This window comes from Colius striatus, chromosome 21, assembly GCF_028858725.1.
Source record: "Colius striatus isolate bColStr4 chromosome 21, bColStr4.1.hap1, whole genome shotgun sequence".
NCBI lineage: Eukaryota > Metazoa > Chordata > Aves > Coliiformes > Coliidae > Colius > Colius striatus.
Window position 1 is genome coordinate 5,872,815 of NC_084779.1, and position 26,142 is coordinate 5,898,956.

Below are 26,142 nucleotides of genomic sequence, written 5' to 3' on the forward strand. Positions count from 1 at the left end.
CCTGCTAATGCCTCCTTAGAACTTAATCTCTGAAACCATCTGCTTATGGTGAGCACATGTCCCGGAGGAGGGGGGCCAGAAGCAAATCCAACAGGCTTGCAACTTCTTCCACTGTAGCCTGAGTAAGAATTCTTAACAGCAGAATAAGATAAAGTTGCGTGTCAAGAGGTCTTATTCTGAGTTTTTATGAGGAAAACCCTAGTGTCAGTTCCCCAACTTAAGGGTGATTATTATTGAGTCTCAGAGATCAAGATCTGTCTCACAACCCTCTGCACAAAACCAACACAAGACAGGTTTTGGAGCTACCCTTTGTCCCTACAAATATATGGGATCAATTTTTCTTACTTGGGGTCTCAGACTGAAGAAGATCTGTTAAAACCTCCAGCAGAATGCCTGACACATATTACTCTGGTTTTCCAGTCTGAAGTCACTGGGAAGTTGAATAAGTCTTTTAAGTTGTCACCTTTAGTGCAGCTGCCCTGATAGTCTCTAATGGAGTCTCTAAGAGTTCTCTCTGAGTAAATAACTTCTCTTCTTCATCCTTTTTTTTCCTTCTCCTGTTTCTTTGCTTTTGACTTTGGGAGAGAGACCCTGCTCCAGGGTCTCAGTTCATTATTCAGTGTGATGTATCTGGGGATTGTAGATGTTGCTGTACTAATAAGGGAATCAAACCCACCCACTACTGCTTGCTCTGCTGCTTGTTTTTTACCTGTGTACTCTTGCTTGCAGAGGCCAAATTGCTCTCAGCTGCTGACCTATTAATGAAAAGCTAGTTTATCAACTTCTGCAAAAGAAGAAAGCAGTATTAGCTGTTGTTGCCCTGTGACTGCCAGAAGCAGTATGGTGACAGGAATGGGTCATACTTCAGCCCGTGACTGAAGGGTCCCCAGCTTCAGAGAGACATTCAGGGACTTCCTCTGCATTTGGTGCTGGCCATAAAAAATTGATCATCCTTTGTTACAGCTTCACTTCTGTCACTTTTCATCCCAGAGTCTGTTTTTTATAGAAAACAAGCTACATTCATCAAAAATGACAGAACACAGACTTAATGTAATCATGTATGGGAACATGAATTGCAAATGCAGAACACAAGCACTAAAATGTATTTTCCATTACTGCCACAAAATGAAATAATCATGAACATTTTCCCCCAGAATGAGAACACATGTAGAATAAACTGACACCTCAAAATCTGCTGCTGTGCCCTGGCCTCAGGTACAGGTAGACTTCATGTCTATCAGCAGGGTAGAGATCTGCTACTACCAGATGAGGTGGCTATCTTATAATCCTCACCATGGAAACTTGTGTTGGTTGTTAGTTACAGCAGCTTCTACAGGCTCCTTTAGGTGATCTTCTGGTCATGTTTGGTTGTTAAAAGATCTCATGGTTCTCTTAAGCATAATCAGAGGTGCTGGAAAAATAGACAGTGTTATGTTTCATGTTAGTTCTACATTTTACTTCTAACTACTGTTGGATGATCACTTGCTGATAACCTCAAAGAAGTCCTCTCATTCCTACCCTACTTCCATACATAAGCTGCAAAACAACAGATATGCCCATCTGAAATAATAATAAATAAATCTGTACTGGACCACAATTTTGCCATGCTCTGTTGAACATCTGCTGTACTGCACTCCAGATGTGGCTGTGTTTCAGAGACAGGTAGGCTTATATGTGCCTTTATATCTGATGCTTTTGTTTGTTTGTAACTTGCTTTAATATCAGAAATGTGACTGGATTATCTCTGTTGATCGGAGTGTCAGGAGAGGCAATGAAGATGGCAATTCTGTTGTGAATAGCCAGTCTGTAAACTGAAGTAAATCCAGTACTTGCTCAGTTATTTAGATTATATTAAACATATGCAAGTTCTCATCCAGCCTATACTTGCCACAGTTCTGCAAATACAAAGCCACTAATAAGGGGTGTTGGAGCCTGCCCTGCTGAAGGATAGTTGGATATGGATCATGATGATGTCTGGAAGGGAAACTACTAGTTTGATCAAAGCCTTATACTCAAGACAGCACTGAGTGCTGATGGAATGATATAAAGACGGTGGCTGGTTTACATCTCATCCAGCAAAAGCTGTTATGGGGGACTTATTGATCTCTGATTTAGCCACAGGCTGTGGGTTAAGTGGTAGGATATATTTGAAGAGACCAGTCTAACTGCACCCAACAGGAGGTGCTGAAGGGAACAGCATGCTGTGCTGGGGCAGACTTTTTTTCTGTCCAAAGAAGACGTGACCCTGTCATAAAGGGAAAAGGGAGAGGTTTTGTTCTAAATGAATTAAAATGATGTCTTTGTGTGAGAGCAATTCAGATTATTAAAAATACATAAAACAAAGAGACTCAGCAGCTGTAGAATGTAAGAGAAAATCTGGATTTGGAAGAGATTCTTAACTTTTTTGTACTGTGACAGTAAGGAAAAACATTTGGTCTTATGCATCTTTCCAGCTGTTTACACAGTGTGTGCGTCCTCTCTGACAAGTTTGCTTAAGGACAGGTAGACATGTTCATATGGTCATGTGAATACAATTTCCTTATAATATATGCACATATCTCCACATTCTTGTACATTTGACACACTTTATGTGCCCGTACATCATCTTATCAAAACCAACTTCCTCTTTGAATTAATGTGCTTATATGCATATACATCAGTATGTCCCAAGGTGCATGTATGTATCTTTGTTCATAGTCCTATATATGCATGAGGTGATCAACATAGTCAAATCAAAAAACTAAGTTATTCCAAATCTATGTCATTTCTCATTTCGTTCCCAAGGGGTAAATGGACCCATTCCAAATGAAAGGTAATCTTGGGACCTAAGTTTTATGTTTCAGTGTACAGTGTGGTTTTAACACTCTACCATAAACTGTAAGCTCTTCAAGGCAGTTAGTGGATCCCTTCCTTGTTTATGCAACAAAGGCAATGTCAGATTGTTTAAGATTTTAGGTGCTAGGACAGTGCAAATAATAACAATGGTCAGATTTTATGGAAAGATGAAGTGAGCTGGACAGGAAGGACCCTCAAAGAACCTGCAAAGCCATCCATATCAACTTGTGCAGAAGTTTTGTCAGGTTTTTTCTTGTCTACTGGTTTGTAATATTTTCCCTGCAACTTTGAACATGTACCTATTTCAGTGTTGTCTTTGTATGGCTTAAAATCCAGCGTGGACATTACTCTTTTCTAGAGCTAATATAGCAAAACCCTCAAACTTTCAGAAATAACTCATAAACAATCACATGTCAAATGTGTCATTATTGCAGGCATCCATCTATATCTATGTACAGAGTATAGTGGCACTGGAACGTTGTGTGTTGTTTGTACGTAAGACTGTGTAAATGTAAATAGATTTTCTGTGTGTGTATATTTAGCAGGGAGTATCTGTACATGTATTGATGCAAGTGCTGAATCTAGTACTCCAACACAGACAATACCTACGCACCTTCCAGAAGAGGGCATCTGCCTCCCGATGCAGGCAGCCTTTCTCAACCAATGGCCCCCAGCCTCTCGCACCTGGGCACTTGCATCTTGCTTGCCAATTTGAAGTTAACAGTGCCAGCAGAGAGTGAAATATTAAGGCAGCCGCTTGAAATTCAAAGTGTTTCTTTTAATTAATGGGTGGATGCCACAAGTTGATCCAATCCAGCTCTTAAATTAATCTTAATTACATGGATTTTGTAACTTTGGCATTAGCCAGCCACACAGAATATGTATTTCATAATCCTAGAAACGGGTGAAAAAGACTGCTGCAGAGCTGAGAAGTCAGCTGATGATGTTATCAGCCTCTGTGGCTGTGGGTGTAAGTGTCATTGGGGTGTGTCTGAGATCTTATCGGGAATACCAAATTAATTCACTCCTGCAAATATCAAAACAAGCTTTTTTGCCGGCAAGTAGGGAATAGGCAAGAGATATCTGAGCTGCTATATTTGGAATTTCTATATTATACGTTGCTGATACTGTAAAGCGTAGAAGCATCAGGAAAGGGAGACTGGTGATCTATCCTGTTTGGTAATGAATTTTGAGTATGTACCCAAAAAATGCTACCCAGACCTTTAGCTGTTCACGTTATACTTGTTGATTTGGACTGGGGTTCTCAGATCTTGCCTTCATAGCTCTGCCATTGGCTTGCTCTATGTGACTGGTCAAGGGGAGGGAAGCTTTCTGTCCCCATGCTTCTGTTTTCCTTCTCTGCATATTTGTTCATGCAGACTTCTTTTTCTGGATAGGAGCTGCCTCTTAGTATATGTCCATTCAGCATTATATGGCATCTAGGTGCTACTCTGCTACAATGATGATAATGGATAAATTGAATTATCTCAGGAGAATTGATACTGGTACTCTCTGTTAGGGATGCACATCCAGGATCTCTCTGAGCATCCATCATGCCAACTTTAAATAGAAAGCAGAGCTGGGAATAGACAGCCAGATGTATTCATAGGAAATGCAGCCATGCAATTTGCCTAACCAGTCACTGCATATTCTTTAAACAGGACGCAGGGCCTTGGCTATCCCTGGGGATTGGCATTCCATTGGGATTAATGCTTAATGTTAGTGCTCACTAGATTATACTCCTGCTTCTGCAGATGAAACTTGAAAAACTATGAACAAAACTGGGAGTAAGCACAATGACAAGCTATTCTTTAGTCATCTTGCTCTGAGTCAGGAAGAGAGCAGAGTCTGTATAAAGCCCAGTGACTAGTTGTGAAGTGGTAAAGTGCATTTGCAAGCCTTTTCTCTGTCACTGCCCCAGATTTGGGGAGTGGAGGAAAAGTAATGAGAAAGAGCAGATGTGTTTATGTGTAAGCACATTTACCTATGGAGAAACATTCTGCTGTACACAGATGTACATACATGCACACTTGTGCATGCTTGTACCTTTTATTGCCTCCGTAAGCATCCTTTTTTTTCAGTTACTCTGCAAGATAAGCACCTGAAATCTTTGTAGAAATAGTTTTTCTCTAGAATGGACTTATGAATGCTAACCTTATATCTGACCTGTGAGTTGCCTTGCTGCCTGTCTGTTCCATACACTTTGAAGACAGTCCCTCCTTATTCTTACAGACTTGTTTGTATTTGTCTGATAATACTTCTTTCTGGTGATAAATCTTACCTTGTAAAGCTTTTCCTGAAGTTGCTTTACAGGGCAAGGTTAGTTTGGATATCAATTTGAGGGGTTATTTTTGTACTACTTTTGGAAACTAAAGGGAAAATGTTAAACCTCATGTCAGTTTGCCTAATTGATGAGAAACTTGATTGTGGCCAGGGAGGAGTAGATTTCTCTACTTTAGTCTAATGAATAATTTGCTCATCTGAAAAGAGAGAAGATCCAGTAAATCCTGGCAGCCACTATGACTAACTTCACAAGCTGAGATTTGCCCAAAATACAGAGAAGAAAAAAGGGAAAATTATGTGTCTGACTCCCTTGGGACACTTTGTAATGCTGAACTCATGTATTTTATTTGTTTTTGTTGTAGCTTCAAATTATTTTGACTTCATCATTTTTGTCAGGTTTCTTGTGCTTTTATCCAAAGCACTTGTTTCTCAAGTGATGGGAACAGAATCTGGATTAGATAGGATGCTGCTGAAATGCCGTATCTTTCTGTGTTCTTGAGATACTAGAGCATGCTCACTTTTGCAATTTTTAATCTCCAAGGCTTGCTGGAGTTGGTGTGACTTGAATAGGAATGATACAGAACTTCCTCAGTTTTCAAATTTGAAAAACTTTAGATGTCTGAACTCATCCAGCAATGGGGAGGAAGCCAGCAGGCAAATGGAGAAACCTTTCCAGCTTTCAGTGTAGGTACGAAACAGAATGAGTTAATGTTGGCCCAAAGGGCCACAATAAATAATGAGAGCTCTTACAAGTATATCGGGGGAAAGAAATACGAGAGAGAAGGTAAGCCCATTAATAAATTAGGAGAGAGCTGGAATCAATGGTGATTCTAAAATGGCTGAGCTACTTAACTTTTTTTTTTAATTGGTCTTTAAGAAGAAAAATATAGAAATGGAATATGGACCATTAGGAAGTAATGAGCATCTTGGCACCCTAGCTGTTGATGTAAAGCAGATAAGGGAACACTTGAAAGAATGGATAGCAACAAATCAGCAAGTCCAGCTGATGAGCATCCTGGGATGTTTGGCTGCTGAATTCACTGAACTGCTGGCAGGTATTTTGAAAAGTTGTGGATTAAACAGGCAGGTCCTTCATGGTAAGTCCATATCAGTACTGCTGAGAACAAAGGCCATCCTTACAAAACTATTAGGAGTGATCTCTGCAGTTACCTCTTTACACAGCCCATTGTATTTCCAGTTTGAACAGGTGCTAAGACAGGGTACATGAGATTTAAGGAGTTTCAGTTCAGAAATTGGCCAGACTAACAACCAAACCAGATAGTTCCTTTGCTTCACATAATTAAAATTACCACTTTTGTCTTCACAGTGAACTTGCACAATTTGACTGGAGCTGATAGAACTGTGCCAGGGAAAAGCCACCTAATAAATTTAGCTAATGGTTTGTGGGTTTCAGTTCAGCTTAACGTTAAAAAATGCAAGTTCCTTCAGAACACTCTCCTGATGGTAAGCTTTCTGCTGTAAGACTTCAAGCTGATTTTTCCTCACAAATGAAATGTTTTATATTTCAACCAACCTTGTGCTGCTACTGAGGCTGAACTTAGTCTTTTGTACCTGTTGCTAAAGTTACTTCTTTGATGTGAAGTATAACAACATCAGCTAAGCAGGTCAAAGCACATTCTAGACTGTCTAAATGACAGTCTCTCTGTGCTGATCCAGAAGGGCTAAAATCCACTCTGAGTATGGGAGGCAGTCAATAGGCATACCACCTCTCTATAGGCATGGGTATGTAAACAGGAGTGGTATCTTTGCTTTTAAAAACTGTGGGATCTCAAAGTCTGCCAAAAGGGTCCTAGCCATTTCTTACCATTCTTTGTCAGGACTTTAGAGAGAAGACTTGTAAGCAGAACATAATAAGTGCTGTCATTGGATGCTATTCCCATTGCAAAAAGGATTTCCTCTGAAAAAATGTCTATGAAAGGGGTAACGCTTCACAACATGAAGGAACTGGCACTCTAAATACAGTGACTGCTTGTGGAAAGCAGTGTACAAGTACTTTTCAAGATGGAAAATCTTACTGAGCTGCCATTTAAGATGGTATAGCATATTGTAGGCTGGTGCTCCCCCAGCCTAGAGCTAGCTCAGAGATTTTTTTTTTTTGTTATCAACAGAAAGAAATATGAAGCAGAATATATGAAGCACTTACACAGATGGATAATTTACTTAAGGTCTTATTAATGCCCTTCTCTGAAGTTTACTGAATAAACCATCCAGCAATATAAAGCTTCCTCAGATTATATTGTTTCAGACGAATAAATTTGTTTCCCATATTTTCTTAACAATTGAGGTAATTTACAGGCTTTTGCCTAAAGTTATCTTTGCAGGTTAAAAGAATAGAGCTGGAGTTTATCCTGTAGTAAGACCTGTTCCCTTTCTAATTTTCCTCCAAAGAAACTAATTCTTATTTGGTATATGGCTTTACATAATTCTCTGTTAGCCTTGAAAGCCCATGCTCAGGCAAGACCTATCTAACAGCACAGCTGCAATCTGGAGCTTGTTAGGAGCCCCTGGTCACTGACCTCAGGGGTCAATGAACGCCTTGCCAGGATGGCTTGTTGACTGCATCCACCCCTCTCTTCTGTTCTGACATGGATAGGGACAGTGCACTATGTAATGTCCTTCAGAGCATATAGCTGAGATGCAGTGAAGGATAAGTCTCCTCAGGTAGCTGATACCTTGATTATATAGAAGTCTTTTCCATTTGCAAATAGTGTAAGGAATATGTTAGCACAGAAGCTGAGATTCTCCAGCAGTTACGTTTCAATTGGCTTGTTTTTCTGATTTCCCCTCCTGTGCACCTTCTTTGTACCCCCCAGTGATATAGAAAGCTTAAACTTAAATGATTTCAGTGTGTGAGAGGCAGGAGGTGAGAAAGGAACTAATATGAAAATTACTTTAATTTAACAGTCTGTCACTCATACTGGCCCAAAGGAGCTCTAAGACCATTATCAATGACCCTACTAGACACCCTGCTTCTCCTTTCCTCAAGCATAAACTTGAACTATTTTACACACTTATGAGTGAGAGCATACTTTCTTCCCTACCTGTATGTTAGGAGGTAGAGATATGTGTACTAATGGAGTTTGAGGATACGATGAATATGAAGTTTGAACTTACCCTTGCACAGTAAGTGCTCAGAGGACTTGATAGCACTGGTGAAGTCCAGGCTTAGTTTACATTTAAAACAGGGGTCCCAGAGGACAAAATCATCCCTGTTTGTGGTCACTGAGGAAGCAGTTCTGGGCTATCATTATTTATTAATATATCTCTTGCAATAACGCCCAGGGACCCATACACTGGTGTATTAGAAAAGGCTCTTTAGGAGAGGTTGAATAGGGACACTCAGCTGTCTCATCTCTTCAGTAATGGAGCCCTGGTTCAAGACTAAGGCTCCTAGATCCCACAGTAATGAATGTAATTAGTTCTAATAATGGGTGAGGTGATACTGTCAAATTAGAGACGGGAGGGTTCAGTTGGGTTCTTAGGGCTTTGTTCTTGTTTATGCAAACGTCCTTTTACACCAGTCTGGCAGTGCAAGTAGGTCTGAAAGATGAAGTAAAAAGTCAGGAGGCTACCCTATGGGTCTCTGGCTGTAATATCCATCTCTGCTCATCTGACAGCTTGAGGGAATCAAATACCAAGCAAATACAGTGGACTAAAAATCTCCACTGGTGTAAATCAGTATCATTCCTTTGACTGCAATGAAGCTATGCTGATCAAGGCCAGCTGAGGACATGGTCCAGGGAATAAATGATTTTTGCCCTTAGCCTGTAAGTCCAAAGTCAAGTCCTTCTCATGTCATGTCCCATTCAGTGTTAGCGAAGGTCATATTGTGCTGCCTCTCTCCACCTGGGCTGTCCGCTCTCCTCTGGATAAACAGTATTTCCCCACTGCATTCCCAGTCCCTCACGCTTCACCAGAATTAAATTCATCATTCATTTTTTATGGTTTATACATAGCAGTAATTTATGTTTTCAAATATATTGAGGTCACACTTTAGCAGAAAAAGAGTGTTTCACATTTAAATTGAAGGCATGTTCATTCCATTAAATGGAGATGTTTTGGATAATTTTAAAAGGCTAAAAGTAGTAGAAAGTAACATTAAAATAAAATTTGAGAGATGTAATTACACCTAATCGTACCATAAAATAATCAATACTGCATTACATTATTTCTGACTTCCCCAGTTATAGCCTTTTTTTGTTAAGCTTTTGAATATTGATGAGGTCAGTGGGGTCGCAGTCGACTCTCTGAGGTCTAATGGAGGTGGAATTAAGGTGATGTCCTCTCCTATTACATCTGCATGGTGAGGTGAGCTCTATACTTTCTCAAACTCAGGAGATAACATGGCATCAGAAGCCAATACCTCGGCAACATTTTTTGAGCTGAGATTAGGCTGTCAGTAACTGCTGACTGTGAAGCTGGCAGTGCTGTCTCCCCATCACAGACCCACTCAATTATACATGCCAGGACGCAGAGGAAATGATGTTCATGTCAACAGAGATCATTAACAGCTGGAGACCAGTGTGTGTGAGGTGACAAGAACCAGTTCCTTCCAGTTCAGCCAGGGCTTTCTGTGTTGTCTCTGTTCTCTGTAGGAGACTGAAAAGGGGTTTTGTTGTGGCTATTTACTTCCCTTCTTCCTGCTCTTTCAGTCATACTCCTCCACCTGACACATACCTCAGTTAAAACAGCAGCCCCCTCTGGTTTGGGATTGCAAATCATCCTTCGTCAGCCTTTATGTGTGTGGATGGGCTACACAGCAGAAGCAGCTGGGCAGCAGCAGGGATTTAGTACAAGTGTTGGGTCTAGGACCTTATTTCCAATTGCTTGTCTCAGAAGTACAGGTTTGGCTGTATCTGAGTAAATGTGTCTCTGTCACCATAGAGTTCTTGGTTTGAAAGGGATCTGCTTTTGTCCTGGTCAGTGCTGTCCTTCATTAGAGATCTGTGGGTTTACATTTGGCAATTCCTTCCCATGTAAAGAAAAAAATTACCTAATAGACAGTGATCCATATTTTCCTTTGATTCATTTTGTACCCCTCTTACTACTTTAATACTTTGGGCTAGGGCACTCTTTAGCTTTTTAAGCAAGAGATGAAATACCAGATTCCCATGTTCAGCACTCAGATTTCTCATAACATACTGGCTTGTGTCTTCCTACAAATGCTTTAGAATTTAACCTAGGGAAAGGGCTGGGATCTGAGGAAATATTTAGCAATAATATAAGGATTTGTCTTTTGCCTTTTGTGCTTCTGTTTCTCCATCTGTACAATAAGGTTCTTTTTATTGAAGTCTGTTTTGCATAATAGAGGCAAGAAAAAGGTTTCTTTGCTTTTGATAAACCCTTTGAAAAAGGCAACAAAATGTCATTTTTTGAGGTTCTGATCATAAATATCAAGAAGGACAGAATTTTAAAACAAAACCAAATAGAGCAGTACCACTGCATTATCCATTCCACGTTGCCACAGCATCCTCAGATTACAGTGCTCATAACAAAAGGCACGATAACGAGCAGGCCCCTATCATTACCATTAATAATAAAAATGATATAATGTATTTTTAAAACTTTCCTTAATGCAACAGCAGCCCAGTCATCCCAACACTCAGATTATCACATCTTCCCAAATATATGTATAAATACATAGATGGAAGTGTCAGCAGGGGAATGTGCAAAGTACAATTCAGCTCCTGGATTTCCTCCATCAACTGTGTTTCTACAAAGGGCCCAGATTCTACAAAGGGCTCAGTGTCCTCCAGAGAGGACAGTCCCCTCCCACTACCATTTCCACACAAGGCCAGCCCTTCTCCGGGCTTGTTGGCTGCCTATATTGTTATTCCTTCCCTTACACCCAGTGTTGTCCCTGGGGTCTGGATATGTGTGAGCCTCCCTCACGCTCATCAATCCTGCTGTGCCAATTGCTAAGATATTTTCCTGGTACCTATTCCCAGGTACACCAAACTCTCTATTTTCCCATTCTCCCACCCCTTTCCATTTACTCCACACACCCCATTTTGTTCCTGCTCTGAAATCCAATTGTTAGAACTCATGGTAGAAGATGGATATTTGCCCAAAAGCAAACTAACAGTGGCCCTCCCTCTGTTGCAGACACGAGACAGCCCTGCTCTTCTGATTAGACTGAATTGCTTTCAATTGACTAACATAACAAGCTGCTGCTGCTTTTTTTTTTTTTTAAATTTGAAAATGGAAGGGACACTATTAGGAAATTTACATTTGCGAATATGATATTTAATTAGCAATATTAATAAATTAATAGAAGTAAAGAACCTTGTCGAGACTCCAGATTAATAAAACATGCTCTAGTTGAGTAAATGAGGTGAACCAGGGATGTGGTGCCCATAGAGGATACAGGGGAAATCTCACTCCCTAAATACCCCTTAAACAAAGGATGAGGGGCAAGAGTGAATTGGGGCAATGTTTTTTTTTCTCTCTCATAGTACCTCTCACACTTACATGCTAGCCCTTTCCCTGCCTGCCACAAAACTGATACAGGAAACGGAGTACAGCTTTTCTGCCCCCCTTCCCCTTTGCCCTGCCAAGAAGGTGAATGAGTCAGTGGTAAGGAGTGAAGGAGCACCAGTGCTTGCAGGTATAAGGTAAGAGAAAGGGCAGTGCAGGGCAAGAAATGTTTGGTCAGATCCATAGAAAGCAATAAAGGAAACTTACAGTGTTTTCTGATCTGACCTTCTGCCAAACGTGGAGCACAATCTCTCAGCTATAACTGTACACAGCTTGGTCTCTCCAGGGCACTTGGAGGGCTTTGCCTTAGAAGGACCCTCAGTCTGTAGCATATAGAGCAGGTCTATGAGGAGGTGATAGCTCAGCTCGGAATCAGGAAGGGACACAGTACAGTAATGTCAGTGGTAGCCCAGCTGAGAAGAATGACCACATTAAGCAAAGGTCTGACACAGCATGAGATAAACTGCTATGAGGTTCACAGGGGTCAGTCACAGCTAGGTATCTCAGCCTTAATGTGCATCTGTCACTGTGTTGACTCTTGGGTGCTAACCCAAATTGGAATATAGTTCTCTGACCCACTAGTCTGCAGGGGACTCCAGCAAATGCTGCCATTTAGACATAGCGGTTTGGAGGAGAAGTTTCTGTTCCACATCTGTCCTGGAGAAAAATCTCTCTTTCCTGGACTCAGCAGGGCAGTGAATGCAGAAGAATGAGGTGCAGTTCTTTCCTATACTGCTGCATTAGTGCAGGCAGTAGTTCAGAGGAGGCTGGGGCATCAAGATTCCAGGGATCCAGTCAAGCAGGAGGCTGCAGGTGACTTATCTGTCGTGAAGTCTGGGACAGAAATGGGAGAACGTGACTCTCTGTAGCGTATAGATATGCGTGGAGAAACCTTTGCAGTGTAATGACAGAGAATTATCAACTGCATGGAGATATCTTTTCTGGTGAAGTACTCCTATGTCTGTGTGCAACAACCACTAGAGCCTCTTGCCTTGATCCCTGACTTGGGAGGGAGAGCAAAGGAGAAGTGGGCCCCTTGGGAACCAAACTAGCAGTCAAAGTAGTAGCTCTTCCAGGGTCTGTGTGACATTCACACACATCACCGTGAAGTCACGCTCTCCTGCAGAGCATGGGAGAGCTGATTATTTATTAATGTACTGAGCACTGTCCCCATGCATCACTCTGCCTTGCTCTGCTGCAGCCTCAGCAATGAAGCACTGGGACACCACAGACCTGTAGCCCTCTCTGTGCACATCAAGGGAAGAAGTCTCAGCACCCAGGAGGGACCCCAGAGAAAGGCATTGATACTGGAGGAGAAGGCAAACAAATAAGTGATGTGGCATAATGCTGAGGGGGTTTTGTATTTTTGCATGCTCAGCTCTTGTGGATCAGCTCTAGACTCAAAACCAGCCAGCCTGATGCTGTATGTGCCAGCCTTAGGGTCCCAGGGTGCTTTTCAGCTCTGAGGTTAATGCTTGGTGGGTAAATCTCTCCTTACTGTTCTCCTCTACGTATTGCAGTTAGTAGCCTGTGGGAGACATTTGTAGTTCATCCTACATTTTCATTCCTTCCTTCAGAGCAAAGTGTGTGGAAAACTCTTGTCAGTATAGGCCCTCACTCCGGGAGAAGGAGAGGCACTTTTCTTTGGTGTGGAGGACAATAAGGGGGACAGGCAGGGAACAAGAAGTTTCTTTTAAAAATTGAATAAAGGAGGATAAAGAGAGGAATGTGACTACCTTGCCTACAGCGGCTCAGCTGCTCTACTCCCTTCTCCAGCGACGGCTTGTTCCCACTATGTGGTTTGTGTTATGCTCTTGATGCCAACACCTCCACTAATTATGGAAAAGTTTGCTATTGGAATGGTATGTACACAGGCCTCCTGGGACAGGTGGAGTTCCAGGAAGAATTAAGAAATGGCAAAGGTACTTGGAGACTCTGTCTTGCAATGCCAGTCTTGGTATAGCAACAACTATATGGTAGGTGTGGCAGAAGAAAAAGGAGAAAAGTTGGCTTGGGTGGGGTGCAGAGAGTAGAGACGGGTGAGGAAGGCATGAGCTCATAGATGTAGGCAGGAATGGAGCTCAGCAACATGTGGATGTGAAATATGCATTGGGATCATCTTGGGATAAAGGGGAAGTCCTAGTGTAGGCAGTCATTAATCTCCGAGATGTGGGCCATGATGAAGCATTCTGAAGCTTAGCCCCAAGGTGGGGCTGCCTTTGATGGCAGCAAGCACACACACAGGCTTTGGGGCTGTGCCTCCAGCCAGCTGCCTGGGAACCACCTCCTGACTCATCCTGGATGGTGGGCTCTTGTTGTGCCTTCCAGGGACTTGGCTTTAGGCAGCATGGTTGCCTTGCTAAGGGTCTGCAAGGTCAGCTGTGTGGTCTGCAGGGGAAGGATGTTTCTGCAGAAAAGCTTCCAGATCAGTTTTGGGGTTTTTTTGTTGCTATGGGCCATTGTTTGCCTGCAGATTGCAGGTTCATAGGTCTCAGATCCTGAGCTGTGGAGATGCAAAGCCTCTGTAAAATGTTCTCTGCAATGGTCAGTCTTGCCTTTCTTCCGTCCTTCTCATCCATAGCTTATGAAGCAGTAGGAACATTCAATAGCAAATTTGGAATCCCTGGACTGGGTCTTTGTGTTCAGAGCCCATTTCTGTGCCTGGCAAGGATCCTGAGAAAGAAATCCTGAGCCTTGCACGCTGCCCCAGGTGTTGCCGCTTATCGCCCTCTGTGTGGGCCTGACGCATCCCAGAAGCTGGCATGCACCATCTAAGCTCCCACAGACATGCTGCTCTGCCACTGCATCTCCTTCCTGACCTGCTCTTCCTGTCCTGGCTCTTTCTTTAGCTCAAGTTGCCAGACAGGGTGCTGGTTTTCTGAAAAGTAAAGGCTACTCCAAAACCATCTTCCTCTGTGACCCAGGCTCAAATTTGCTCATATGAAAGTCTAGGATCATAACCTTTCCACTACTGTCCTGTTTAATCCCCTGCTTCTAGTGACAGACACTTGGTAGAAGCCTGCAGGTGTGTCTGGGCTTGTTCTTTAGCTGGAACTCTGTCCTGCCCCTGGTCCTTGGAACTGACGCCCATGTAAATGACAAGGGAGGAAATTGTGGCAAGAGGAGAGATGGTGAGGAGGACGTTTCCTTGTGTAATACTTGAATGACTAGGGTAATGATCTCTGTATCCCTGAGCATGTCTCTTGAGGCAGTGGTGCTCCAAGGGTCAACGTCGGTTTGTCCCTTGTGTGGTTTGAGGCATAACAGCCTGTACAGAGTCCTGCCCTGAGAGCACTGCAGGCCCACCTGAAGCCTTGTACTCACTACTACTCTGAAGCCTGTGGGGACTTATGGCATGATGGACTGAAAACCTTTGTCTTCCTGAGGGTGTAGTTTCCATGTAGCTTCCCCACATTCTTGTGTATTGCATTGGGATATATGGAAAACAGCAGGGAAAGTGCTAATTTATGTCCTTTTTCTGCCCAGAGGAAGCACAGCACTTCCCTGAGCATAGGGATCTGCAAGGTAGCAGGGTCAGACCAGATGCAGGGAATTAATTTCTCCTGTTACAGACAATATCCAAGCTCCAAGTCTGTCAATGAAAGTCAGTCTGGGGATGCTGCATCTCTGGAGAAAGAGTTGGGGCTAATGTCGCTAGGGAGTCCTTAGACTTCTAGGTTATCTGCAGGAGAAGCTGTATTGTACATATTTGGTGCTTAAACAGAGGGTAAATTCAGTACAGAATGCCTTTGGCTGTTGTAACTTTTCACATACATGCATGAGGCTGACTTATCCAGGCTGAGGTACTCTCCAGTGAAATCTTGCAGTAGCCTCTCCTCTATCCAACGACTTGAGATTTCGGTTGTCTTAATTAAATCATCTCTTAATAACTGCTTTTTTAAAACAGCCCACCCTCCATCTCTCGCGCAGGCTAGGGTGTGCAGCCGAGGCGAGAGCTCCCAGGGAGCCCGCCTGGGCCGGAGGCGAACCGAGAGCCGCTGGCTAAGGCCCGAACGCCCCGGGGAGCCCCTCTGCTCCCGCCAGCAGCCCCACGGCCGCGGGAGCGGGCAGGGCCGGGCCGTGCCGCCGGCGCCCCCGGGCCGGCGGGCAGCAGGGGGCGCGCGGGGCACGCCGCAGCCGCCGCTCGGCTCGGCCAGGCCCGCGGGCTGCCAGGCACCGCCGGCACAAGCCGTCACAATATTTTGGCAGGTCGGCGGAGTGGCAGTTGAAGGGAAGGCGGAGGGTGTGCAGCCGCGCAGGGGCTGAGCGGTGAGGCGCACACAAAGGGAGGCTGTGGCACTCCCGGCCGCGGCGGTGGGGGCTGCCGGCTCCCCCCGGCACTCGCTGGCTCGGCCGCCGTGAGCCGGCCCCCGGGCTCGCCCCGCTGCGCGGCGGCCAGGCTGCACGATGCTGCAGGTACCGGAGCTGCTGCTCCTGCCCTCGAGGTTTCTGCAAAGCCCAGTTATATAAAGTTTCATTATAATACTTGGCTCTCGTGTAACACTTTCTATCTGCAGATCTCAAAGTGCTTTCTAAGCATTAAACAAGCCTCACAATGCCCTCTCCCGTCTTCATGTGGGAGGGTTTGCTGCACCCTTTCTTTATTTATTTTAAATGCCGTCAGGAGAAACTGAGGTGCAGAGATGGGAAAAGGCTTGCCCAATATCATCCAGCAGGTCAGTGACAGAGCTGGACACAGAATTGAGAAGTCTCCTTGGTTTGTTCCTGTCTTTAATTTCCTGGGAACGCTGCCTTCCTCTGGGAACAGCTGTGCTTGGAATCATCTGGGTTTGGGGATCTGACTGGCCTCTGTGCTGATCTGCAGTGAAATGCGTCAGTGACCTACACACAGTTTGTAGTAGGGCTGTTCTTTTGGGCTATTGGGCTATTACCCCATTCTCACTCAGTAAGTTTGGGCCCAAGCTTGCCTGCTGCCTGTGGTGGGTTTTCTTAATGTTATAAACTGCTGGTGAGGAAGGAGTGGGACCTCTACTCAAGGTCTCACTATTAGAGGCTGAGGAGCCAACTTGGCTGTGGTGCATTTAAACCGCAGAAATGACCGGTCCCTGGCATCTCCTCCTTCCTCATCCCCTTTTGAGAAAGGTCAAGGAAATGAATGGGACAGCGAGATGTGCAAGCCTGTAAATATTTAGCAAGCCACTTGCTTTTACATTGCAGATTTTGCTCTATAGGCATGGCCGTTAATATCAGTGAGACATTAGCTCCGAAAAGCGCCCGTCACACTGTTAACACTAAAAGTGCTCCGTCAAAGCGGCTTGTCGTGAATTACGGGACTCCAGCTTTCTTTATTAGCCTGGAGTTTGTACAGCATAAACATCAGCCTCAGACCCACAGCAGAGGGAGAAAAACCCTAGTAGCAAATTAAAAGGAAAGAGTGTTACCTGCAAAAGTGATAATGCCCTGCCAAGAGCTAGGGCAGAGAGCAACCTTTACCTTATGTGGGGAGATTATGCCTTGTCAGAGTACTAAAAGTGGCCCTGATCTGTTCTGTATCAGAAACGACGTTATGTGAAGAGTAATTTGCAGGGGGCAGGAACATTTCCTTAGACTCTTTGACTGTGCTTGCAGAGATTTTTTGTTCTCAGAGCAGGGATGTTGAATTTTTGGTGCTGGGGGAAGCGCACGTCCTCAGCCCCCCAGTTGCAGCCATTCTGTGGTTATGTGTTGGACTCAGGGTCACAATTTGACTCAGATTTCGTTTCATTTGCACAAAGACTCATTGACGCCCGGGCCTAATGAACATCAATATTCTTAATGACAAGGAAAAGATCTGTTTTATGGGACTCCAGACAGGCGGTGTCTCCGTGCTCCTTCTGCAGAATCACAGGAAAATAGCCCCGATCTCACACACATTTGGGTTACCACCGTTACAAAGTTCAAACCCCAACCTCAGAGGGAGCTCCCCCAATAAGAGCATCTTTCTTGGGAACCTCTGTCAAAGTTTTGCACAATTAAGTGTTGTGCACAGCCTGGCTTCTGCATTTCCAATAAGCAATCCAATTACACACAGGTTTTCTTTAGAGTTGTGATGATACTGTTGGTTTTCCTGCCAAAAGATTCATAAAAACACATCGGGAATTTTTGTTGCTTTCTGATTCTTTTTTTCCCTAAAACTGAAAATTCTGAGAGAAATATTCTTATTTTTTTTTTTTCTTTTTAAATTCCGCTCCTGAAACCTGAGCTGGAAAGGGTTGCATTTGTCAGCTCCCCTTGCACTTCTGTTTTGTTTTGGGGGGTTAGGTTATGGGGTTTTTTTCCATATAATTTTGCATTTCTACCCTCAGCCTTTTGCATCTTTGGCTACCAGATGTGTCCCACATTGAAGAATTATTTCTCCTCCCTAGAGTGAAATAAATGCAATCAATATGAGTATTGCTCTCAGGGCCTTGAAATATTACATTAATGTTCCATGTGGTGACATTTTAGCTGGAATTTTCAAATACATTATGATGGTTCAAATTAATATTTATCAGATCAGCTTTTATATTTTGCAAAAGAGAGAGAGGGAGAGAGAGAGAGTAAGCATTATTAAAATACAAAATGCAGATGAATTCCAAAATCGATGGTCCATTTTACCAGCACTTTCAAGGGGCTGTGTTTTGCTTTCTGGTTTTGTTTTTAAATTTATTAGTTTTACAGGCAAATCTATTTATCTTCCTTCATTTATTTTTTTCACCCATTCAGGGTTTTCCAGTTGTTTCTTTCTTTCACTCTTCTTTATTATCCCAAAATGTAAATTATGACGTTAGCTAGTTTTTTCTTTTTTTTTCTTTTCAGTGATTAAATCTGCTACATGACATCTTTGTCCTTTCTATAAATTAAATCATCTTTGCTTTCCACCTTTAGCCACTGCCAGCAGCAATACTCTGATTGCCAGCAATAAAAGTCCTCACTTTACGGTCTTTATTTCCTACACAAAGCAAACCCCCCTCCTTCTTTCCCCTGTGCTTATAGTGCTTGCTTTTTTTTTTTTTTTGCTAAGGGGGTGGTGGGACTAACTCCTGTTTTCACTGTTTCTCCATAAACAAGGAATTTGTAGAGAGAGGTTGTAGAGGAAAAAAAAATCCAAGCCACATTCCACTTTATTTCAGTCATTCCTAAACAGATTGTTCTATGAGGTGGAAAATCCAGGCAGATTAATGGTGTCATTTGTTTTGCTTTTTTATATTTCTGCCTCTCCCCCTCCTGACACTTTGCTTTAGTGAAAATGTTTGAAAAGTACCTTTTTTAGACCAAACACAGTTTTAAAGATTTGTGGATTATCAGATGAATTTATCTTGTGGAAACAATGCTGCTTGCAGAATAATTCTCCTTTCCCTGCTCATGGAAAATTGTAGGAACTGTCTGGGATCTTACAGCATTTCCTTAAAAGCTTTTGCAATTCCTAGAGGAGAATTTTTGGAAGGGTTAATATTCTGGTTTAGAACTGAACAGTACTTCCAAACTTTCCCCACTTCCCAGCTTTTTCTCTGTCTCTGAAATAGTTTTACTGTACCAACATCTCATGTTGTGACACACAGATAGCCACAGAAAAAGCACGTATGTATGTGTGTGCAAGTGTGGGTGTAGATCTAGATATAAAACCATCTTTATATATGCTCACATATGCACACTTGCGTGCTCTCTCTTTCTGTCTCTGGGTGTATAGATGTACATACTCCAGGCTGCCCTTCCTATTTGCCTTCAATGCTGATCTGGGCAAAAGAACGACAGGAAACTTAAAAAAGAAAAGGAGGAGGAATCGATTGTTCGACCCGCACTTGAACTCTCCTGAAAGAGATAAAGCAGAATTTTCAATAGGTCCCCTGCCCTTTTCACCAGGAGGGAAAGAGGAGAAGAAAAACAAGAGATATTTATATGACAGCAGCTGCTGAAAATAGCATTTCAGAGCAATAAAAAAAAAGGCAAAAGAGATTCAATGGTAAAAAAAAAAAAACAACCCAAAACCCACAACAACAGAGAAACTCTTTTTCTTGTGCTCCCCAACAGGCGCATGAGCAGCTCGTCCTGGAAATGCATGCATGCCTCCTATAGATCTGTTTGAAATTATAGTTGTCATGGAGAGTGAATTTATGCTTCTATTGATCTGCAAAAGGAAAATATTAAATGGTTTGGTTTTGATCTTTAGCTGACCTTAGGGTCAAGGGTAGCCTAAGATTAGTATTCATAGAATTCATCACCAAATTGTAGTCTGCATCTACTTTATGCAAACATAGGGAAAACATTGAAAGATAAATACAAAGCAAAATGACAAACAATTTCACCACCACCCACTCCATCAAAAAAAGCAACCCTCAGACAAGAAAAACAGGGAGATACATACATACACAAACCCAGGTAACTGCATACAGCACACACGGGGAAACAGAAAGAAAATACAGAGAAGCACACAGCCAGAGACAGGGAATTACACACACGGGAAAAGACACACGACTCAGAACAAATATCAATGCACAACTGTACTGAAATGTGCCCACATGAGCACTCCCTACACAAGTGCAAGGGAACACATGAAGAACGAAACAAGTGTAAAAAGGACATATCTTACATATACACACACATATGCACGTATACATGTACACCTAGCAAGGAAAAATGTGCACCTCTGTGAGGAAAATAATGTGTTCACAGATTCTGATACAAAGCCAAGATAAAAGGAGCAAGCACAAATACAGTTAAACAGGTGCACGTACTGATATATGCTGACAAACAGTGATAGTTGTAAACATGTCATGACACGTACACAAATGCAGACGCTTCTTGTATTAGGCATTGTGAACCTCCCTTGTTCTCAGTTAGCATGACACAGTTAGTGAAATAATAGAGAAGGAAATATACTCTGATATGTGTAAAACATACTTGCAAAAGTCCTTCACTAACTCAGCCCAGTTGTTCAGAAATTCCAGGCAGAATGCTCATAAGAGCAGCAAAGCAATTTCACTTACTGATGGACACTCAAAGGCACAGGGCGACCTGTTTACTCACAAGGAGAGCAAGGTCTGCTCACATGCATTAACAGTCCAGGCTATAGCAAAAACACTCTTGTATGAACATAGTACGTGCCATTTGTGCAAAAAAGAAATATCTACCGAGAAATGAAAGCAAACTCAAAGAGGAGAAGACTCCATTCCTGTTGATGTAGTCATCCCAAAGACAGAGGAAAACATCTGTAACTGTAGACAAAACCACAACTGCACAGAAGCTCAACTAGGCACCACAGGATACTTACCAGCACCCTGAGAAACTTAAGAAATGTGGTACTTTCCAGGCAGACACAATGAATACTCAAATAGGTGAAGAGGGTAAAAGATGGTTTCTTAGCTAATTCCAAGACTATATTCTGTGTAGTCTGGCAGCTGATAACCAAAGTGGCTGGTTTGCACTTAGTTTCTGCTTATCTAGACTCAGCGTCACTGAGTATGTGCAAGAAAGTATGGAACACTTGTTAAGTGGTCAAAAATTTGTGATGCAGGTCAAAAGCACTGGTAATTATTTTTTTAATCAGTTTTCCTCTAAATACAGCTTTTTTAACTAAAGCAAATGTCCTGCTTAAAAAAAAATCATTATTTTTGTTTGGTGTACCAAACTGTAACCTGAGCATTCCCCAAAAAGATAACCATATTTCATTGTTGTGGTTTTGTTTATTTTCCATGCTGTAATTAAGATTCATATTTTAATACAAAAGCCTTAACCAACTCCAAGGCCCACCGTGCTTTGTACCACATAATTGCATTGCTAGAAACAGTCCTGAAGAGCTTCCATTGTAACTAAAGGAGCAGCAAAAGGAAGCTGGAATATCTCTCATTTACCAGTGAAGCCCCGAGGAAGTGACTTGTCCAGGCTAGCCACAGAGTCTTGGCAGAACTAGGAATTGGAGCTGCATCTCCTGATTCACAAGCCGTTGCTTCAGAAATGAGATCATTCTCCTTTCCTGATTTAAATATACCTTAGCATGGGCTAATAGCCATTTAGTATTTGTGTGATGTAGTTAAGAGACTCAATGAAAACAATGCTAAGTCTGAACAATTTTTGAGCTAAACTTGTGTATAGGAAGAGCTAGCTGGAATATGCTATAGCTGTGCTGTAGGAACCTCTCTCTCAGCCGTGTCCTTGCTTACCTGGCCTAGGAACCCATTAGCCATTGCAGCTTATGCCACTTCCTCTGCCACCAGGAGTATTATTTTGTCAGTGTAACTACCTATGTGCTTAGACTCTGGCAATACAGTTAACCTGGGAAGAATCATAGTCCCAACACTAGACATAGCTATATAGACAGGACTTCCAAATATAGACCCGATTGTAACAGCATCTTGGTGTGGGCAGAGATCAGGATGAATACGGCTGTGCAAGGCCCCATTGGCGCAAGCTGATGGGTGTGACAGTGCTTGGCAGTGGGGAGGGGAGAGCGTGCCAGGGAGCAGGGCTCTGGGTAGGATCTCGGAAATGACAGAGCAGGGGAAGATGCAGTTGTATTTGCTGCAGAAGTGCTAAAGGGAAGGGAACAACACAAGAGATGTCAGTGGATTTCATCTGATACTGAGCAACGTGCATTACTAGAGATTGGTTCTCTAAGTTGCCTGTCATCCATTGACTTGAATCCCCTGAAGTCAAGGAGAATGTTGTGTGTCTAAGCTGTACAGCCTGGCCCCTACTCAAGGACAAATCTCCCTCTAGTGAAGAACCAGCACTCACTTATCATGACAGTAGGATATTCTTTATTACAGCTGCAGAATGGAGCTGGCCCCGTGCATATATTTTAATGGCAGCATTTCCAAAAATCTTCCTCATGGTAGAGAAAGACTTCTGTAGAGATTAGGTGTACAAAAATGGTATGTCCTTTCCTAACTCTACCTCACAAGCATTAAACTTGTCAGAGATACTGGCTATTTGGATGCTGTGGATGGAAGAAATGCAGCTAGGAGAGTAGAAGAGAAGGTGAACACATTTTCCCTGTTTGTTCATTGCCTCACAGTTTTTAGGTTGTATTGTAAACAGTAGTCTTGATTCATCTACTGTACTGAAATAAATATATATACTGGGCAGCTGCTTTTCCCCAGGCTGTGTCACAGAGTATGGATTCAATCATGTTTTCATCCTTTTGGCAGATAGAGGAGGAGAAAGAGTGTGAAAGAGGGAAGCAGCAAAGCACAGAGGTAGAGGCAGCAGGAGAAACTGACGTTGTCGTTTCTGTTTCATTGTTTACTGTCTATGACTTTGTACAGCTTTTAACTCCACCGTTTGGCAAGAGAGCAGCTGGCACCACTTGCCTTCTTTCGAGTGCATGTGCTGCCTGGAGAAAGAGAGTTAGGTTAGCTAATGCGGGAAGAGATGGGATCTCCTCCCAGGGTGAGGGTGGGCTTGGAGCTTCAGTCAATCAGTGTTGAAAACCCCTCAGGTCTGAACTGCCCCTCTCCCTGTTGGGTTTCTCATCCATTCACCATTCTGCTCCTTTTCTCTGCAACCAACTCCTGCAACCCCGTTCCCTGTTAAAATGCCATATAACCATTCATTCATTTCCCTCTCCATCTCCCCTTTTGCCACCCATGGAGAGCTAGTAGTTCCCTCTCCTCTCTGCATTACTGCTGAACCAGTTTCCCCAGCTCATGTGCTATTAGCAGTGCTCCTTTTTCAATGGTGTTGAAAACTAGGTCCTTCCCATTTGTCATTGTTAGATCTCCATAGCACTTTCTCCCTGTGTAACAGCTCTAACCTGAGTGTATCGACTGAATTCTAAATGGCTGATGGCCAAAAATTCTAGGTAATATCAGTGGGACTTGATACTCCTCATTTCTGGTCATAACTTGATCATATAATTTGCCTGTGTACTCTTAAAGAGCTGCTGTGGCTGGTGGAGTCATTCTTATATCCATAACAGTTTGTAAAGCACTTAAGGGTACCTTTGGATGAAAAGCACTAAATAAATGTTCAGCAAGATGATGTTATTTATCCATGTAATCACCTGTCACTTCCACCCAATTTTTGTTCCTCCCTGTCCCATCCAATTGGCCATATTATATGCTCATGCATATGGTCATGTACTCATCAATCCACCTTTATCCATATGCAGAGACACTCAAGTGCTATGAGAGCTACACAGAAAGACAGATGCATGCATCTAATCCTTCCCTGCTCATCTGTCCTCATCCAGCTTGTACAGACACATAGCAACATTTTTTAAGCACATAAGTGACTTAGGATCCTAAGTTTCATTTCTGAAAGAGGCTTAGGAGTTTAAATGCCCCTGAAAGTCAGCGAGTTGTGTTCTACAGATTACCATTCCTCAAGTCTGTAAGTGTCATATTTTCAAAGTGCTCTCTTTATCTGAAGATTCAGATAGGCACCTTGTAGATTATCAAAACTGTTTAAGATAGGCACATAAATCCAAATGATTTTAATGTAGCCTGCATTGAAAATTTTAAGACCCCTCTGGGCACTTTTCTTTCAAAGGCATCTAAATCCTTTTGAAAAATTGGTACCAAGAGCCTCCAAGATCTTTTAAAAAACAGCTCTTAAGTTACTCGCCCTTAGCTAAACATCAGAAGAGTGACTGCTGCCTCAGGTAAATCCATGCTGTAATGGTATGGTTTACAAAAAAGGTCACTCTGGTATCTTCCTTAATTATTGAAATCTAGCATTTGGTGATCTTATGATCTTTTAAAGGTATGGCATGCGAATCTCTTGTCAGCTTAGGCAACAGTAACCAACCTGTGTGGATCCTGTCCACCTCACCTGGGCTCTCTGAGCAACATTGGCTCTCCCTTGTTCTCATCAGGACCTTCCCCTGTGCCTCTGGAACAAACCATTCAGCCAGAGATGGGGATGTCCAGGTGCTGAGTTCTTGGTGGGGATGGGATGTCTGTGCTGTATACGAGCCTCAGCAGAAAGTTATAACCAACTCTATTTGTTACTGTCATTGAAAGGCTTCACCACTAACAGGCTGAAGGGCATTCACCTGTCAGAGTCCTCTGGTTGGCAGTATTTCTAGGTAGGATCCTGACCAGCTGTGGTTGAGGAAAAGGTTTGTGGAGAGGGATTGGTGGCTTTGGCATGTTCAGCAGACAGCCACTGGTACTGGTTCTGGCATCTCACCACTTTATATAGGATTCTACAGAAAAATCCCATTAAACAAGCAAGCTTTCCAGGAAAGAAAATGAAGCAGAAAATCCTGCCCCTCTTATAAATTATGTCCAAGTAGGCTGAGCTGCCGAGAACACCTTCAAGTGTGAAGTTCTTTCCATTTTATGGCTAGGAGTTCCCAAGAGACCATCTCCTTTCTTAGTTTTTTTTTCCTTCAAGTGGTGTGGGTTTTTTTTGCTGGGGTGGAGGGCAGATACTGTGTGCATGATTTGGCTGGTAAGGGCAAGAATCTGTCAGCAGAAAAAGGGCCGTCAGCAAGAGAAAGTGAGCTGCAAATTGTCCATTTCTAAACTGCTTGTTCATCTGACACTTGCAAGCTCAGAGGCCACCTGTTCAGCCATCAGTCACCAAGTGAAAATGAAGCTTTCCTTAAACCAAGATTCTGACATATACAGAAAACTAGAAAAGAGAAAAGCGAAAGGAGAAAGGAAATTCTTTTGAATTTGTTCTACTGTGAAATAAGAATGGAGACTAAAGCTAAAACCCAAGGGAAGGTTTTTATTTCCCTTTCTCTCCGAACTGTGATATTAGAAGTGCTTTTTCAAACACTGCCACAAACAAACAATTAAAAAATCCAACACCTTTCATGCAACATTTTTGCAGAACTCCGGAAGAGCTTCTGAATACAGCAGTTGCCACCTCTCCCCCCCACCCCTAGAAGTGGCAGATTTTTGGGGTGTGACTGACTCCTTGCTAAAAGAACACTCTGCATGTTAACAAGTGGTGCAGCTCTTTGAAGCTGCGAAACTAAAGAGTGGATTAGCTGTGATACCAAGTGCAGAGTAGGCTTTCCCCTTTCCATGCGAAGTCAAATTAAGACTGGACCAGCCAGCGACCCAAAAGTAGACTGTACTAAGCAGCTGATTATTTTTTGCCCTCTTTGGGCGCAATGCATTCGCTTCTCTGAGGGAGAATTTCAGGGTAGCAGCCAGCAGGGTAGGCTCTTACGTGCGAGGTTTTTCTGGCTGACCACAGAGCACATAGCCGATGTGCCTGATCAAATAGCTTGTTAATTTCATCATTTCAGACTTTTATGGTTTTTCCAGTTGCTGCTGCTTTTATAAACAAGCATTTCGGTGACCTTCCCCTCCGGACATCAGCGCATTCAGCTCTGCAAGAATCCCAAGCTCTGAAAGTTTATAAATAAGCCTTCTATCAAGTTCCACAACAGGTGTGACCTCCCCCCCTGTCCTAAAACTGAACAGTTTCAACAAGCAAATAGGGACTGCACAGTCCTGTCTTAAAGGGGAAGCACTCTGGAAAGTAGTATATAGGCCCTGATACTCTCAACAGAAGGCCTGGCCCATCTGCAAGAAGGGATCATGTAGCTGTAGTCCAGGGGCTTCTGTCCCTTTTAGGTGGCCCTTT